Source organism: Dermacentor andersoni, chromosome 11 (genome assembly GCF_023375885.2).
Source record: "Dermacentor andersoni chromosome 11, qqDerAnde1_hic_scaffold, whole genome shotgun sequence".
NCBI lineage: Eukaryota > Metazoa > Arthropoda > Arachnida > Ixodida > Ixodidae > Dermacentor > Dermacentor andersoni.
In genome coordinates this window covers 67,640,868-67,660,817 of record NC_092824.1, presented here as the reverse complement: position 1 = coordinate 67,660,817, position 19,950 = coordinate 67,640,868, and the positions used below count along the sequence as shown (strand labels likewise).

The window sequence follows — 19,950 nt, the reverse complement described above, 5'->3', positions numbered from 1 at the left end:
GGAACTATGGGAGCACGTGTTTACCTCCATCGCGGCGCTTTTGCAGAGAACTATGGGAGTATATGTTTACCTCCATCAAAGCGCTTTTGCAGGGAACTATGGGAGTATATGTTTACCTCCATCAAAGAGCTTTCGCAGGGAACTATGGGAGCACGTGTTTACCTCAATCGCGGAGCTTTTGTAGGGAACTACGGGAGTATATGTTTACCTCCATCAAAGAGCTTTCGCAGGGAACTATGGGAATACTTTTTTACATTCGAGGGAGGCTTTTCAAAGTACCATAGTATTTCTTTACAATGATCATGGAGGTTTTACAGGAACATATGGGAGTATCTGTTCACATGACTCGGCTAGTATGCCAATTTAAGAATTTTCAATATTGAGTTTCCACACTGAGAAATACACAATATATTGGTTTGCAAGCTAGAAGATGCAAACAAAAGTAAGCAAAGTAGTGCTTTGTAGAAAATAAATTTATTGCATAAGCAGAGGCAAGGAAGAAATGGACGACGCAAGCACAATCTCTCAACTGGTTTTTGATTCTTTCTTGCCCATGTGTTATCTGCACAAACCAAGCAGTAAGAATAGAAAGCAACTCATCCAGCTGCAGGTTTAAGCACAGACCTTATGAAGTACATAAAAAATACATGGAAATCAGCCACAAGTGCCTAAACAAGGTGCAATACAGTTATTGTAGAAATAACGTAGCTATAACAGTGCATTCTCTGACAAATCTAGACTGTGGTACTACAAAAGGTAAAGAGGACATCATTTCTCATTAATATTGACATGTGCAAGAGTTAAAGCAGCAAAACGTTGAGAAGACGCCAAAACACTTATTGCACTTCAAAATTAAATGATTAGGAAAATGAAAGTTCTGGTAGGCACTAACAGAGCCATTTTTACTGTGACAAGCTGGCAGAGTGGCCTAAATAAAGCAGAGTTCAGCTTTGCTTTTTCCCCCCATATTACCGAAAGGCAAACATAGTGGCTAAGAGAGAGTCGTAAGGGATGGTAAAATGTTCATTGTATTGTACCCCGATTTTAAGAGCGGGTGAAAGTGCATGCTTTTAATAGCAGCACCGCCTCACAATTCCTTGCGCAGACTGACTCTAGGAACTTTGAAGCCGGTGGATCATGCCCTTAGCTCCAAACATACGTCATGCTTAAATTTCTTAACACAATAACATTGAAAGAAAAAGCAGTCTCAAGAAAAGCAACAAAAGTGGCAGAATAATGACAAGTGGGCTTCTGATGGCCATCATCCAAACTTCCTTACTGATATTCCACCTGGACAATGCTGCTGGTGCAAGAACGCTTACAGAGCCTTAGAACCACCATGGGCTCACTTCTGACGATTAAAGGCAAAAAACAGGCAGTGCTGAAGACCGCATCATAAAAGAACATGTGGCCTAGTTGAGATGACAACTTTTGGAAGCTTCATTCCGTAACATCTTGGGAAGGATAAAAAGTAAAAAAAAATCTTTTAGAGAAGTGTGCCAATCTGAACTTAACATTACAGCGCAAACACCTAAGACGAACCACAAAAAGACACGACACACACTGGCGCTTTTTGTGGTTCGTCTTAAGTGTCTGCGCTGTAACGTTAAGTTCAGAATTATGTACCAACTAGGCCCAAATGAAGTTTTACTGTGCCAATCTGACAACACTGTTATAAGAGATTTCTCACACCCTTCAGAGGAATAAGGGATCTGATTGCTGGCTCACAGCCTTGCTTGCACACAGCAAGTGCTGCTGCGCTCGAGCATGGTCAAGGCTGGTTGTATTAGTGATAGCCTGCATGCAGGCTAGCAGCAGCTTGGCATCTGCTTTTATGGCAGCAGCCGTACAAGGTCCTTGCCGACTTTTAACACAAAGCCAGTATAATAAAATGCGAGAAACAAAAATTATGAATTACTTATTCAGAAACCGTGCAAATAAGCTATGTATTCTAACAAGGTATATGCAGGCAACTTTTATTTTATAATTGTTGATAATTATGTCTCAAAACAAGTTCAAGGCTCCGAACCAGCGTTGCATTTACATTTAATGTGGCTGCATCCACATTGTAACTTTTCTTAACAGCATCGCTTAAGATGTTGGATGCCTCAATGGCACTGCATATATTGCACATAATTAAAAAAAGAATATAGACTGTAACCATTGTGAAACACCTCGTAACAGTGTCGCTGTAAGACAATGACACTGCAGATATTACACATAACTAATAAGTAAATAAAAGGTACATATAAGCAACGAAATAGAAAGTGCACTAGTAGCAGAGAAGGGAGGCATGTTAAACATCACATTAAAATGGCATAAGGCATTTGAACATAATGCTGAGAACACTTGTGGTTTACGATAATCATCAAGTGAAGCATGCAGAAAAGTGTTAGCCATGTTAGCCAATTCCACGGCCTTCAAGACCTACAATGCCATAAACTAGTGTCTCAAGGTGTACACTCCTGGCCATTTGTGAAACTGAAGTCAACGAAGTATGCTTCCATTCAAGCTAGGGTACCATCTCATTTCCGGTTTGCACTGCACTCTTTTCATATGTTGAATACAAACCTTGGCCACCTTGGCAAGGAACAGTACCAACAGATGAGATAAAACAAAAGACAAACACAGTGCTGACTGACAAGTGGATACGTTTGCTGCCATGCTTTCCCTTTTCACACTGTCACGAGTCACCGGCAGAGCATGTGCGATAATGTGGAGCAGACGACATTGGTCAGTGAAATGGAGAATGGATACATGAGGTGAGGAAGCATGTGAAGTGTCAGAGAAAAATTGAAGGAAAAGGGGAGGAAAACCAAGGAGCGCGCATTGCTGACATGGATGAGAAGCAAGGCAGTTGCATCTCTAGCTGTGTTTGGAGATGGGAAGTAGTAGCTTGGGACCACGGACAGACGAGAGGACATCCAAGAGTTGGCCAACAACAGCTTCCAAGACCTGACTACATCGCCATGACTATGCTCTGCAACCCCAACCCAACGCCACACTGCCATAACCGGCCTTGTCCAGTGCCACAATCACCTGACCACGTCGGCCACACAATGCCTGACTAGTCCAGACTGCGTCCTGTGCAATGCAAGTCTCGTAAGGGGACGACAACCTCGTCACTCACAACGAAGGTCTATGTCTACGTCATGTTGCAACTACGCAGGCTGACATCTTGCACCACGCCTTGCCGACGTTCACTGCTACTCTGACAGTCAGAACATTCAATTCTTGGGGACTGTCACTTGGCCAGTCAGACTATAAACATTATACAGCTAATTTCTCATTTGTTTTGATTATGTATATACCTAGTTTTGTTAATCTCTTTTGTGTACAGGGTATATTTTGTGCACACTTACTTTGCTGGTCATTTGTTTTGGGTTACATTGTGTCTTGGGAAAAATATTTAACATATTTGCATTGCGTGTCTGTCCATTCCTGAAGCGCTGAAATTCGTGACAGTTGGCAAGCCTGTCAGGATTTGTTCTTCCTGCCGTGCTCTTCCACATGAGCAAGGGTCTCGCTTATGCCACGGATGTATGGTATTGAAGCCCGTTTTTTGGGGGGGGTCCAGGGTGGGTGGGTACTGCGTGAGCCAGCTGGCACCCTACTGAGTCAATGAAGTACTCAGGGTATCCCCAAGCCATCAATTCCCACCGCACAAGTGAATTGTCTGCCATGTGGTCTTCTGCTGTTGTGCACACATTTTTCACCCAACGAAGGAGAGAGCAGACAACAGACCTCTTCTGCGAAGCAGGGTGCACCAATGTGTAGTTGAGGTAGCGCCCCGTGTCAGTTAGCTTCCTAAACACCTCACATAACAGGTTTGGCCCTTCGCGTGGCACAAGGGAGTCCAAGAATGACACTTGACCTTCACATTCCACTTCTATGGTGAACCTAATTTTGCTTGCAATTGTTTAAGTGAGCCGTGAAGAGGTCGAGGTTTAACTCAAGGTTAGCTCGTTTACATCGACACCTAAGGTCTTTTTCAGATATGTCGACTGTTTCAGAGTTTTGCAACAGAATATTCACCTCCTCACGGCTCACTTAAACAGTAATGCAAGCAGCAATTAAGTTCACCATAGAAGTGGAATCTGAAGGCCAACTGTCATTCTTGGACAGCCTCGTGCAGCATAAAGGGCCAAACCTGTTATTCGAGGTGTTTAGGAAGCTAACTCACACGGGGCGCTACCTCAACTACACATTGGTGCACCCTGCTTCGCAAAAGAGGTCTGTTGTCTGCTCTCTCCTTCGTTGGGTGAAAAATGTGTGCACAACAGTAGAAGACCACATGGCAGACAATTCACTTGTGCAGTGGGAATTGATGGCTTGTGGATACCTTGAGTACTCCATTGACACAGTAGGGTGTCAGCTGGCTTGCGCAGTACCCACCCTCCCTGGACCCCCCGAAAAATGGGCTTCAATACCATAGGTCCCCTGCATAAGCGAGACCCTTGCATGCGTTGTGGTCATATGATGTGCAGGCTGTGCACGTTCCAAAACGTAAACACGAGCTCATGCATGTGAAAGACCGTTCGGAAAAGGGCAAGTTCCCAGGCGTAGTGTAGGTCCTTCGGTGTGCGAACTGTCGGTACGTCTACATCGGAGAAACCGGCAACTCCAAAAAAAAGACTTACACAGCACAGGAATGATGTCCAGAAACGATACTTTGCATCGAATGCCCTGGCCAAGCACTGCGCAACTACGTCACAATTAGCTAGGAAAAATATAGCTTGATTGTTAAGGAATGAAATCATTTTACGCGTCTTTATCTTGAATCTCTAATCATCCATGTCCATGTATGCCAAGTACCTTAATCATGTTTTGAGCTGCAGATAAGAACGTTACCTACTCTGCTGCTGGTTTCATTGTGAACAAGGCTCCCGTGGGAAGCCGAAACATAAATATATATTTTAAACTATTTTGGTTGCGTTTGCTTAGTCCTGACATTTCGCATGGCCCCCACGAGTTCAAATTAATGAGGTTTACTGCATGTACACATGTTTGCAATTACACGCTTACTTAATTTCTCTCAGCATGTCTGCTAGGCTACGGTCCATTTTGAGCACCGCGATTTCTCCTCCTCAGGGGCACCACATCTCGAAAGATATGCATCAAGTGCATCTGGAAAATTAATCATTTCACTGTAATACATGTATTGTTACAAACATTACACAAACAAATTTGAAACAATGTCGATGATACTGTCCACAGCTTCCAATTTATGGAGGCTCAATGCCGGCTTCTCAATGAAATTGCGGTCGTTCAGGAAGCACCACCAAAGAGCCCCTGTGATGCTCCTATCCTGAGTGCCAGAACTCCGCACACCAGTTTCGCCAGTTCTTTGCAGAACAGGGAGTCCTAGCCATGGCACTAGAGCAGGTGCCACTCCTCGTCAATGTACACATTTGCTAGGTGTACCTGCAATAAAAGGGCAGAGACACGTTAAGACTGCTTAGGTGTGGGAATGTGAAAGCATCTTTAGTGAACCAGATGGCTGCAATGTGACGTGCACAATATGACACACAGTAGGCACACCTTAAAGGGACTGACAACCGATTTTTAAAGACCTAGTTCTTGGCACAACACAAAGCTCACCCTCAGTAGCGTTTACATCTGCAACGGTTACTTCCAAAAGCACATGGATATTGTGGCATCACAGAAGTGTCCTTGTTTCACACCCCAGGTTCTATTCCCACCCAGTCTGCCAAACTTTCTCATTAAAGCAGCTAATTTGCTTTGTTTACAGGAACCTGAGAAATCTGACATCAAGCATTTTTTATGCATCTTTATTGTTTGTGCAATCAGCCATTGGTTTTATGTCACTAACTGCTGGCAGCAAAAAGAAGTATGTCCAGTGGCATTAGTGTAGGGGCTCCACACAAAATTATATGGCTTACCTCTGTTTGAAGGTAATCTTTAAAGAGACTACACAAGCAATACACAACGACTTTCAGTGAGCCCAAGTTGACTTTCAGCTTTGTGAAGTGTAGAAAGTGGTACAGGTTGTACGGCATGGGGTAGCACGAAAAACTGGAAAAAGAAAGGTTTTAATGGACAGAAAAAAGGGAAAGACGGCTCCACACTCAACTGTTTATTAGACACAAAACTTGCTACATATATACCGCGCACACTCTCGACATCAGGGGAAGAAAAGAGCAAGTGTCAGATCATCTTGTTTTCGTCAAACCCAACAATTTCTTTTTGCATCATATAACAAAACAGATGTTTGACTAACACACGCTTGACCAGTTATACGAATGTGACATGCCTCTAGCAGTTCCTGCGCAGTTTTATCGCTACTCTTACCTAGGATTCTCACCACAGAACAACTTGGCTTACAGTACAGCAGCACGGTATACAATACACAGAAAAATGGGCATTCATATGCGCTTTTAAATTGTTTGCATGTTCCCTCATTCAGTCGTTCACACAACGGCCAGTCTGCCCGATGTAGGTTTTCCTGTAACTTAGCGGTACATGTATCTGGTAAACCACAGCAGTGGAACACTTTTCCACGTAGCACTTTGCATGTTTGACTTCGTACATTTGCACTGCACATTCTATGATTCGGGGACATAGGCAAGACAGCGTGTTCGAGGAAGAAAACAACAGGTACCTCATACCTGTTCGCTGCCTTGAGGCTGTGGCTCACCCTGTGGTAATAAGGAGCCACTTGAGCCTTTCTTTGGGAATCGTGCTTACTTCCCTCACTCCCCTTCGGATTATTGTAACATTTGAGTTGCTGCAGCGAGGTTTCTGCCACTAGGTGATGACCGAATGAGGAAATCTGGCATTTAAAAGCTGCTGGACACGATGCTTGAAACTAGACAAAAAAGCTATGTGGAAAAGCGGTCCACGTGATTTACCAGACACCGTTAAGTTATGGGAAAACCTATGTCGGGCAGATTGGCCATTGTGTGAATGACCGAATGAGGGAACAAAAACAATTTAAAAAAGGATATGAACACCCATCTCTCTGCACATTGCAAATCGTGCTCCTGTAAGCCACGTTTTTCTGAGGTGAGAATCCCAGGTATGAGTAGAGATAAAACCGCGCGGGAACTACTAGAGGCATATCACATTCAGATCAGTGGTCAAGCATGTGTTAGTCAAACATGTTTTTATATGATGTGGAAATGAAATTGTTGGGTTTCACACAAACAACATGACCTGTCACTTGCTCTTTTTGCTGCCCCTGATGTCAAGAGTGTGCGCAATATATATGTAGCAAGTTTTGTGCCTAATAAACAGTTGTAAGTGTAGTGCCATCTTTCTTTCCCTTCTTTCTGTCCTTTTGTATCTTTTTGCAGTTTGTTGCACTACAACAGCATGGCATTTAGCAATGACCAAGTCGCTCAAGAGAAAGTTACTGTGTGGTACAGGTTGTACCAGCCAATCAGAAGAGCTCTCTTAGTATCCGCCTCTGATCACCCTCTGAGCAATTAGACGGCTTGTATCTCTACAACTTTTGGCTTGTGCTGTTAGGCTATCATTACATAAACTATAAATGCAGAAGTACATATTAGCATGCTTTATGAAAAGCCAGAGTAGTACTATACTGACTGGATGTGACATAAATGGTAAGAATGTTCTGGCTGGAAACATTGTGAGTTTATCAACACTGACTGACGAGTAACTGAGAAAGTTGGTGCATGTTCATGTTTAACTTTTGCATACAACACAAGGGACAGAAGAGAGACCACAGCGCACAAAAGCTACCAATTCAATGTTTAAATGTTTATTTTATGGGAAGAAATACAGAAAATGTTTACACTGCATGTGCACTTGTACTGCACAAACGTTCTTTTAGAATGAGGGCAAATGTTGCAAACAAATAGAATTAGAAAGCACAGAGTGATTGCTATTCTGTGTCATTTAGAGAGTGTTCCTCTTTTCCACACAATCATAATGAGAGCGGACTGACACGTCCCAGTATTTAAGTGATATTCCTTACTGTTATTGTTGGCCATTCCGTTACCAGAGGTGAAAAAAACAGATGAACAATCTAAATCTGATGCATAGCACCAGTCATGTTGTATGGTCTCCCTTCCCTCCCTGTGCAAATTCTGTCCTGAAAAGTTACATGAACTGAATGGCAAACTCATAAGGACACTACAAATTTCACCTAGTGAACACAGCTGGTTCTCGGAAAATGCACGAATACGGTGATAGGTATGTGTCGGCATAGTGTAGCACGCTAACTTCGACACTACTGCAATACTTCAGCTGTCACACGACTACAGTGCTTAAGAGACCACAGAAGTGTAAGTGCACAACAAAAAAAAAGCAGGTGCATCAACCACAAATTTGACTTCAGCAAACACAACATAGGCTGTTTCGTGTGGCTAAAATACTAGCTAATATGTAGAAAGTATATGCACAGGTATACTTAGCTATAGGTACTCGCCCATCCAACTTAAAAACTTATTATGAGTTGCTGTGCATATGATGCTTGCTCTAGACACTGGTGGTTACAACAAAGATACTTTTAGAATGAGATAAAATGCTTTCATCTGCTTTCAGTTGCAAAGAAAGTCCGCGAAATATGAAACAAGGCACGTGACAGAGTGCTTGCGCAGTGGTATTGTGCTCCTCTCAAGCGTGCCTTCGGTGAACAAGGTCGGCTCCCGTCGGATGATGGCGAAAATGCATGCTGCAGGCGGAGCGGTGCCAATGAGATAAAGAATGCCCTGCCACTTTCTCGTCACCAGTCACGATGCAGCCAACCTTGTTCACCGAACGCACGCTTGAGAGCAGCACAATACCACTATGTTCCATCACGTGGCCTTCATCATATTTCATGGGCTTTCTTTGCAACCAAGAAAAACGGACTACATGAGACATTTAGTAAAGGAAAGAACTCGATCGGTGGTTTCTGAAGGTGCTCTACAAATCTGCGTACCACACTTGGGGTCCTCAGCCAATAACTAAAAGTTCTGCAATTAAACTTATTTAATTAGCAAGTTATGGGGAAAACAAAAAATTGTCTGAGTTACTATAGGCTATTGCGAATAGTATGGGTTTCGTTCAATTCCCTTCACACGTGCCTTTCATTTTTAAATTCTTGGCTCAGGTTATGTGGGACACCCTGTATATGCCAGAGTGAAGCAAGGGAAATGAAAGGGAAAATTATGTCAAGGGTGAAAGCGTGCCAAGTTCACAAGCGCAATGAAGCCAACCAAACACAACAAAGCGCAAACAATTATTTTTCTTTTCCTTTGCAATCTGAAGCCCCGATAGCCGCACCCAGAAGATCAGATTCAGCATCAAAGAGAGCAAAGTGAGGGGTGCTAAAACAGTTGCTACCGAATTTTCTAATGTGGAAGGTTTTTAAACTGATGTGCGCAGTCTTGTCACTGCTCTTTCCTAGAATCGTCGTGACTTTCAACTGGGCCATACAATCCGTATACTTGCTAACGTGCGCAACTAAATGTGCATATTTCTCATCTAGTGTTTTTTTTTTCAGTTTTTGAGGGTGTTCCCCTGAACGGTCATTGATACAGCGAGCAATTTCACGGACAGAAAACATCCCACATGACATGGGGATGCAATACACCACTCCAGTGGAACATTTTGCTAACGGCGGTTGGTGCTTCTTCTGGCATCCACATTTTCTAGCATTACATATACGTTGACACAACTTTCCCAGCTCATTTCGGGCATAGAAACAAATTGGCACACCATGCCTACTTGCCACCTTAAGATTGTGGGAAAGTTTGTGGATGTAAGGGACCACCTCTGTCTTAGGTGCCTTCAGTTGATCCTCAACCATTGCACTTCCACATCCACACTTGAACTTTTCAAGGAGGACTTCTGAAATGGCAGTCAAGACCGAGATGGGGAACCCTGCAGCTAAAAGACGGCTTACCTGATTATGAAAACTGAGCTTAATCTGATGTGGGCACGATTTTTGGAGAGCCTATTCCATACGCAACACCTGTATACTTCTCTTAATTGTCTTGGAGTGTGCCGAGTGAAAGGGCAGCAATTCCTTAGCCCGTGGGTTGGAGGCCCAGCCAACATGTCCATCACTGAACGTAATCTTTACGTATAAAAACTAAAATTGAAAGGTTCGGAAGTTCAAGGGTGAAAGGCAACTCACGTCTATGTTTGCTAAATATAGATAACACTTTGCCTACTGTAGAGGGTAGGTGAAGGTGGGCTGCTGTTTATAAAAGCACCAAATAAGTGTCAACATGCCGAAAAAGTTTTAAAACCGGCCCCCCATTAAACACTTGTTCCAGTGTGTTGTCCACCTTTACCTGAAAACTGTCACAAAGATTAGGGGCTACGCAAGACCCTATGCAGATGCCATCGCACTGCAAAAACAGCTGCTTGTCAAATACAATAAAAGTCGAGTTCAAATAAAACTGCAATAAAGATAGAAAATTATGAACGGCCAAACCAACGGTGTTCTGGAAGGATACGTCGCCGTTATCTTCTATGCACTCTTTGACACATGCTAGCAGTTGATTCTGTGGAACAGAATTAAACAACTCCTGCACATCTTCCGAAAAACCGAAACCAACATGATCATTTCGCTCTAAAAACTGTACTACTGCAACTGATTTCTTTAAAGGTAATGGGTCGTTTAAAGCTAGCGCCTTGAGCTTCTTTAGCAAAAACTGGCTAACACTTCTGCCACGATCCCTGTTCACTAACAATAGTGCTAAACGGAACTTTGGGCTTATGTGTCTTGGCTGTGAAAACCCCCCTCAAACTGTTCCCTCTGCTGTTAGATATGTCCCTGGCAAACTTTCCAAGGTATAATTGGTACAAAACTCAACGAACTTAATTTTTCCTCGCACTTCACTTTTCTCTCCAGGGACACAGTTCTTATTAGCCGCTACCAAACATTTTTAATTGTAAATTCCCTTGGGTAACGTATGGGATTCCGTCTGGTCCTGCTGCCGGCGTGACCCATCTTGGCATCGAATCATGACGTCTTCTTCTATCTTATTATAATATGACGTGGGAGACAGGAAATGTTCCAGATTCTTGGAAATGCAGTTGCGTTGTAGGCCTGCTTAAACTGGGGAAATACCCTAACGAGCTGCAGACCGATCACCTTAGCCAGTTGCGCCGACAAAGTAATGGAAAGAATGGTCTTGTCAAGGCTGGAATGGTTTCTAGAGAAAAATAATTGCTTTCCTGATTTTATGCATGGATTTAGAAGAGGCCGTTCTTCCATTGACGGTGTTATTGACTTGGTATCCACTGTTGAACAAGAAAGAAGTCGCCGTCGGTTAGTTGGAGCTGTTTTTCTGGATATTAAGGGTGCATACGACAATGTACTCCATTATGCAATCCTTGATGCACTGGAAGATTTAGACGTCGGTGGCCGGCGATATGCATGGATTGTTAGCTACCTCAGTGGCCGCACGGTGTATATGTCGACAAGTGATGGTGACACCGGACAGTACCATATACATTGAGGTGTTCCACAAGGAGGAGTTCTCAGTCCAACTCTTTTCAATGTTGCATTGATTGGCCTTGCATCCGAACTTCCTAGCACGGTGAAGATTAGCGCATATGCGGACGACATATGCATATGGACATCTGGAGCCACCTGTCCCCAAATGCGTGCTAGGCTTCAACGTGCAGTGACAATCACAGCTAAGTATCTGCGGCGTCAAGGCCTCCAACTCTCAACAGAAAAATGTTCCGTGATTACATTCACGCGAAAACAAATGACCAGGTATCCGATAATCATCAACGGAGTAGCGATACCTACGGTTACACACCACAGATTCCTTGGTGTAGTCATAGACTGGGGATTATCTTGGTCAAGACATGTCGCCGCACTGAAGTCAAAGCTGAAGAGTTTTGTTCACGTCCTTCGCATCGTTGCAGGAACAAGATGGGGCCCCTCGGAGTCGTCGTTACTCCAACTGTACCAAGCACTATTCGTAGGGTATATACGGTACAGCATTCCGGCGCTCTCAAGCATGAGACTTAGCTGTGTGCGCGCGCTGGAGAGCATTCAAGCTCAAGCATTGCACACATGTTTAGGCCTCCCACGATGCACGTCAACCAATGGAACAATAGCGGAAGCTCTTACTTGTCATATTGGGGTATACTTGCTCTGCGAGCCTCTTCGAATGTACCTTCGCGTGTTGACCCGACACAGGCACCATCCTCTGTCATCGCTCCCTGCCACCCACCCAGGTTCCAGCTTTTCAAGGACTATATCGCGCCATCAACGCGTTTTGCAATAGAGATTTTCTCCCGCCTGTATTCCAACAATACCCCCGTGGGTTCTGCCTAAACCTGTCGTCACATTGCAGATACCTGGAATTACTAAAAAGTCATATCCGTTGCATCTATTGGCCTCAGGCAACTCGCCCTGTGGCACATTTCTGCAAAGTACGGAGATACTGCACACGTGTATACCGATGGCTCTGTCACACCATATGCCTCCACTGCAGCCTTCGTCATTCCACATATGATCATTGCTCGGCGGTTTAAACTAGGCCATAGCTCAACATCAACTGCCTCAGAACTTGTTTCTATCCAGGAGGCACTTCGATTTCTTTCCGAGGAGCCTCCTCACGCATGGACAATATTCTGCGATTGCAAGCCAGCTCTTCAAACGCTTGACTGTGTCCTCAGACGGGGCCCGTATTATTCCATGGCTATAGAAATTACAGAACGGCTCGACCACGCAACTAGATATGGCCACAATGTCACCTTTCAGTGGATACCCTCACACTGTGGCCTGATCGGGAGCGAACAGGCAGAAGCTGAAGCGAAAACTGCTTTAGATAATGCTTGTGAAGTACGCATTCCGTTCTCACGTGCAGACACAAACGTCCTACTTCGTCGCGTAAACCGCAACTCTACGTTAGGAACACTGGACCCAACCAGATCGATGACACAAGCGATTACACAAATGGGACCAAGAAATGAAATTTCGTATGCCTCACAAGCTCAAAAGAAGCCACACGAGCATGGTGCACCGGATTCGCCTTGGTGTTGCATTCACCAACCGTTATAGACATATGATAGGTGCCAGTGATACTAGCCCAAACTGAATTCTGTGAGGTGCCAGAAACGCTTGAACATATATTTTGCGTGTCCCACCTACGCGCAAGAACGACAGCAACTTGTCTCTTCCATTGCAAAGATCCATGAGAGACCGCTATCGGACGAGTTTCTTTTAGGTCCTTGGCCTAAGAGCCGCTGTAGCTTTTCTCCAAGCCACTGGGCTGGACGCACGGCTTTAGAGAGGCCACAACTCTGAATTTGTATATACACATCTCTTCCTTATACCATCATCATTCATCAGCCCTTTCCCTCCCCGTCCCTCTTCCCCAGTGTAGAGTAGCAGGCCAGAGCAAGTTATAGCTCAGGCCGACCTCTCTGCCTTTCTGTAAATAAATTTCTCTAACTTGGGTAATACGATGAGCCCACTCTCTTTGTCAGCTTGCGTAAGCATCAGGTTGTTGCTCTTAAAAAAAGATATGTCATTCAACAATCTACTATGGTGCGAGTCCGGGGTTTTTGGAGCAAGCTTTAGCAGGCAGTCAACACCTTTGAGAAGGCGGTGGTCCCGATTATCATCTTTTCCTGAGTGGCCACTTTCCAATTTAATGCAGTGAGATCATGTGCAGGAACATCAGCTTGGACCCCAAATTTGGATCCTTTCTGAAGATGATGCATAATCTTCCCTGGTATGTGGACGTCCCCCATGACGACATTGCTTCCATCTTGCGTCATTTTCCTCCTGAACACCGGAGCAACTCATTCAAGATGCAAGCATCTTAATCGCAAGCCAATCAGGATGGTCCTTAAAACACAGAAGATGGAACCAGTCCTGAAAAAGTTGGACTTGTTGTCACAGTTCTGAGTGACTTATTCTGCAAAATCTTTTCAGATGCCCCCACACTGGTTTCACAAGGCTGAAGAGGGTACTTACTTCATTAGGGACGAGTCCTTTCCGGATGCAAAAGGTGAAGTGTTATTCCTTCCTCTTGTAAGGTTGTAAGGCACCTTTTCCACCATCAACCTACTCAGTCACATCGCCCATGCAACATGCTAGTCAAGACAGTTCGCCTTTTCCATCCGGAAATGACTCGCCCATAACGAAGTAAGTGCCCTCTTCGGCCCTGTGAAACCAGCGTGGGGGCACGTGAAAAGACTTTGCAGAATAAGTCGCTCAGGACAGGTTGCACCTTCTGTGATTTAAGGACCATCCTGACTGGCTTGTGATTAAGAAGCTCGCGTCTTTGAAGCGCCTAGTGGCACAGCTCATGGAGTGCAGGTGGAGGTGCATCTTGAATATGTTGCTCTGTTGTACAGGAGACAAGAAAATGACGCAAGATGGAAGCAATGTCAGCGTCATGGGGGACATCCATATACCAGAGAAGATTATGCAACATCTGCAGAAAGGATCCAAATTTGGGGTCCAAGCTGATGTTCCTGTGCATGATATCACTGCAATGAATCGAAAAGTGGCCACTCAGGAAAAGATGATAATCGGGACAGCTGCCTTCTTGAAGGTATTGACTGCCTGCGAAAGTTTGCTCCGAAAACCCCGGACTCGTACCGTACTAGATTGTTGAATGACATCTCTTTCTTTAAGAGTAACAACCTGATGCTTATGCAAGCTGACAAGCAGGGTGGGTTCATTATTTTGGCCAAGAGAACTTACAATGAAAAAGGTTTGGTAGCGGCTAATAAGAACTTTGACCCTGGAGAGAAAAGTGAAGTGCAAGTAAAAACCAAGTTCGTTGAGTTTTGTAAGCAATTAGACCTCAAAAATTTTGCCAGGGACATATCTAACAGCAGAGGGAACAGTTTGAGGGGGTTTTTCACAGCCAAGACACATAAGCCCGAAGTTCCATTTAGCACTACTGTTAGTGAAGAGGGATCGTGGCAGAAGTGTGTTAGCCAGTTTTTGCTAAGAAGCTGAAGACGCTAGCTTTGAACGACCCATTTCTTCTAAAGCAATCAGTCGCAGTAGTAGATTTTAAAGGGAAATGATCATGTTGGTTTCGGTTTTTCAGCAGACGTGCAGGACTTGTTTCATTCTGTTCCGCAGAATCAACTGCTAGCGTGTATCAAAGACTGCATTGAAAATAATGGCGACGTATCCTTCCAGAACACTGTCGGTTTGTCCGTTCATAACTTTCTATCATTATTGCAGTTTCATTTGAACTCTACTTTTATTGTGGTAATAGCTCTGCGGAAACCCGCAAGGTGGAGATAAGTAATTAATTATGGGAAAATGAGACATCCACTCAATCGTAGCAATTAATTGCTACGATTGACATCTGCTACCCTACTACCTGCTAGCCACCGGGTTAGCTGGTAGAGTGGCTGCCCTGGAAAGGCAGTGGTCCTGGGTTCTAGTCCCGGACTAGGACGAATTTTTCTTCAACTGCAAGGCTTTTCTTTAAGGAACCCGCATGGGTTTCCTTTGTAGCAATTGCTATGATTTGGTGGATACCTCATTTTCCCTAAATTAATTACATTTATTGTATTTCACGAGTAGTCATTTCTGTAGCGTGATGGCATCTGCATAGGCTCTTGCGTAGCCCCTATTCTTTCTGACATTTTTCTGGCCAAGGTGGAAAATGCACTGGAACAGATGTTTAATGGATGCCAGTTTTAAAATTTTTTAGGTATGTTGAGAATGTTTTAGTGCTTTTAAAAAAGCAGCCTACCTTCCCCTACCCCTCTACATTAGGCAAAATATTTTTCATTTTTAGCAAACATAGACATCGGTTGCGTTTCACCCATGAACTCCCGGACCTTTCAAGTTTACAGTTTTTAGACCTAGAAATCATGTTCTGTGATGGACATGTTTGCTGGGGCTACTACCGACGAGCTAAGAAGTTGCTGCCCTTTGACTCTGCACACTCCAAGACAATTAAGAGAGGTATAGCGGTGTTGTGTATGGCATCAGCTCTCCAAAAATCGTGCCCACCTCAGATTAAGCCTACGTTTAATAATCAGGCAAGCCGCCTTTGGCTGCAGGTTCCCCGTCTTGGTCTTGACTGCCGTTTCTGAAATCCTACTTCCAAAATTCAAGTGAGGATCAGGAAGTACACTGGCTGAGGATCAATGGAAGGCACGTAAGACAGAGGTGGTCCCTTACATCCATAAATTTTCCCACAATCTTAAGAAGGTGGCAAGTAGGCACGGCGTGTCAATTTGTTGCTCTGCCCCAATTAAGCTGGGAAAGTTGTGTCCACATATCTGTAACGCCAGAAAACGTGGATGCCAGAAGAACCACCAACCGCTGTTAGTAAAATGTTCCACTGGAGTGGTGTATTGCATCCCCATGTCATGTGGGATGGTTTACGTCGGCGAAACTGGTCGCTGTGTCAATGACCGTTTAAGGGAACACGCTCAAAAAGTGAAAAAAAGAAACTAGATGATAAATATGCACATTTAGTTGCGAACGTTAGCAAGTATACTGAATGGGTGGCCTGGTTGAAAGAGACGATTCTAGGAAAGGGCAGTGACACGACCGCACGCATCAGTTTAGAAGCCTACTACATTAGAAAATTTGGTAGCAGGTGCTTTAGCACTCCTTCCCTTGCTCTCTGTAATGCTGAATTTGATCTTCTACATGTGGCTACCGGGGCTTCAGACGGCAAAGAAAAATAATTGTTTGCATATTGTTGCGCTTGGTTGGCTGTATTGTGCTTGCGTGGTTAGCACGCTATCACCCTTGACGTGTTTTCCCCTTCATTTCCTTTGCTTCACTGGCATATATAAGGTGTGCTATCCTTGCCAATAAAACCAGTTATTAGCCAGCACTGTGTGTATGTGTCCCCCTTCTTCTGATCATGTTTGTGCTGTTACCCATATGTTACAGCAGTAACTGCAGCACAGTGAATAATGACCTTCATGTATCATTTCAAAAAGTTCCGGCTCATCAAATGTGTATTTGCCAGTGGCAGTTATTCTGGGAACAAGAGATAAATAATGGCAAATATGAATGTTAAACAAAGGTAAGCACGCCATGTGCTTAGACATGCAACATAGTTGTCCCACTACACTTTGAATTCTTATGTGCACAGAAACTGCACAAGCGTGTAGAATAAACAGAAAAGATGGAAATAAAAGCTGCAGCATAGGAAACAGTTTCAAAACAATAAAGCCAAAATAAAAAAGTGAGAAATACACCGTGTACTAAGCAAAAATAATAACTTTTATGCTTTTAGCGCACAAAAAGGGACGAGAGACAGAGGTACGACACGGACACAGCGCTAACTTCCAGCAATTGTTTTATTCTACAAAGCGGTACGCATATTTATGGGTAACAGACAACAGCATAAGCATGCACATATGCACTGGTTTCTAATCAAATGAGACAGCAACGAGACATGTAATGGAAAGTTAAGATGATATCGAAGATGAAAAAGCAACCATGCATAGCCAAAAAATTTTTGTAATTGCAAGATTAAAATGCCATCTCCATCAAGCCACCCTCTGTGACACGTTAAAAAAATCAAATTCTTTTTTTGAAAGATCGATTGAAGGTGCGCTAACACGAGCGTTCCCCAAACTAGCGATCTTCGCCGCTTCAATAATCTGTGTTAGCACGCCTTCAATCGATCTTTCAAAAAAAGAATTCGATTTTTTAAACGTCACAGAGGGTGGCTTGACGGAGATGGCATTTTCATCTTGTAATTACACAAAATTTTTTGGCTATGCATGGTCGCTTTTTCATCTTCGATATCATCTTAACTTTCCATTACACATGTCTCGTTGCTGTCTCATTTGATTAGAAACCAGTACATATGCGCATGCGTACGCTGTTGTCTGTTACCTATATATATGTGTACCGCTTCGTAGAATAAAACAATTGCTGGAAGTTAGCGCTGTGTCCGCGTCGTACCTCTGTCTCTCACTCCTTTCTGTGCGCCAAAAACCTAAAAGTTATGGAATGCCAACATGCCCAAACCTACGCTCTTTCAAAAATAATAAAGGGAAAATCAGACAGAATTTGTCAGCTGTTGACAAATTTGACTTCACCCTACCATTTGCTAGCCGCCTGGTTAGCTCAGATGGTAGAGTGGCTGCCCTGGAAAGGCAGTGGTCCCGGGTTCGAGTCCCGGACTATGACGAATTTTTCTTGAACTTCGAGGCTTTTCTTTCGAGGAACCTGTACGGGTTTCCTTTGTAGCAATTGCAATGAATGGGTGGATGTCTGATTTTCCCTTTATTAATTACTTCTCTCCACCTTGCGGGTTTCCGCAAGAACTATTCTGTCAAACAAAAATGAAATTTAAATTGCAGCCAAGCAATTGATGCAAGAAAAAATACTTAACATCAGGACATGTTAGATCTAGTTTTATATAGAAAACAATAACAGCTATGAACACAAATAAGCAGCAAGTTGCAAAAATACTTAGCCTACTTAGTAAGCTGTGTTGAGTAATATGTTGATAAACTTATTCACGAATGATACTGAGGTCCTACTCTTTGGAACACATACACATCATACATACCTGAACCAAGCAATCAGATTACACACTGCGCTATGGCAGTCATTCAAGGTTTCCCTGCATTTCTGCTGGCTCCTCCATTATGTGGACACTGGTGTGGGTTACGGCCTCGCCACTACAAAATAAGTTCGGAAAGTTCGCAGTTAATTTATAGCAGTGGCACATTAACGCTGTCACAGTGTGAACACATGCAAGGAGCATCTAAAATAGTCGCGAAAATAATGTTTGCATTAATGAAGGGTGGCAACAGAGGGGCCCCTTCATCACCGTAAAATTTTTAACACACACACAGCAGCAACACATTACAAAGAATCTTTGTTTACATACCAATTCAATTTTTTCATGACTTAGTTTAAGCAACTGTCTCGTGTCATGTTTAGTTATGCATAAGTTATGTCAACACATCTTGTCTTAAAAATTTTTAGTAATCTGCACCTGTTGCAAGCTTTGACTGCTTACGTTTTTTTTTTTTTTTCCAAAACTGCTCGTAAATTCAGAACCGCGTAAGCACAGATTATTTACAACGTAGAAGCATTTATACGCGAGGAAACGTCATTGCAGTAAGAATCTGTTAAAATGCAGATGAGCGTTGTTACGCAACTTAAGCAGAAAAGCGGGAGCTCACGCACAGGCGCACATGATGAACACGATTATTTCCGAACGTAATATTTCTCAACGGAAGAAAACGCTTATAATGATTTTCAATTTCGCATTAAGACAATAAACTTGCCTAGCTAAATTCTGACAACCAGCGCTCAGCAAGCATCAGCACGGGTTCCACTGTTGCCGTGGCAGTTCTATTGGTTCTATTCTACGCTCGTGCACTCTGTGCACACACGAGTGCACGCACAATACACGTGTGGTTAGCAAGCACGATTACTTACCTTTTGAATGGTACGACGCGGTCGAAAAGCGCTCTCCAAGTTGCCGGTGCTGCGTCGACTCCCAGTCTACACGCCGTTACGTAGTGGACGAGCTGAGGCACGCTAATAATACACATTATTTCTTTGCGACGTCCAGCGAACTTCCCGCAACCAGACACAAAAGAGAACGCACTCCAGGGCATGAAAATCGTTGGTCCCCATTTTCCTGGCACGCCACGCATATGGCGAGTTTCAGAGAGACACAAGCTATCTTCTGGCACTTCTGTGTTCGCGAACTAAGTCACATTTCGTTACACCAAACACAAAACCACACGATTAGACAAACACGCCACAACGGCTCGCGCAACCGCCCGGCGACCGGCAGTTGCAAAATAGAGAGCAGAGTAGACGAATGAATGCTATGAGCGTCTTCTTTGAAACAGGGTGGTGGGTTGCGCCACCAACCGATCGCATGGGGCGAGCGTCATCTGTAGACCTTTGCGGTTGTGTGGCCCCCGTGATGCCTTAATATTAACCAGTACCCACTCATTTTGTGCCGTATTGCGCCCAACTACGTATAGTTGCGAGACAAAAAAAACGAACATTGAAGCGTCTAT

General features: G+C 43.8%; 1 protein-coding gene and 1 long non-coding RNA gene across 4 annotated transcripts in view; both read right to left on the bottom strand.

Moving 5' to 3' along the window:
• LOC126517700 (uncharacterized) overlaps positions 1–19,950 on the bottom strand; it is a 272,083-nt gene that overhangs the window by 82,468 nt on the left and 169,665 nt on the right. The window lies entirely within an intron of this gene.
• On the bottom strand, positions 456–19,883 carry LOC129384072 (uncharacterized). Of its 2 annotated transcripts, XR_011891071.1 has the most exons (4): positions 19,355–19,871; positions 18,474–18,585; positions 5,026–5,424; positions 456–562 (listed from the first exon to the last, which is right to left on the bottom strand). It is a non-coding gene; the product is annotated as an uncharacterized lncRNA (long non-coding RNA). The 2 variants fall into 2 exon arrangements; XR_008611852.2 differs by lacking the exons at positions 456–562; positions 5,026–5,424 and adding an exon at positions 14,151–14,442 and having other exon boundaries at positions 19,355–19,883.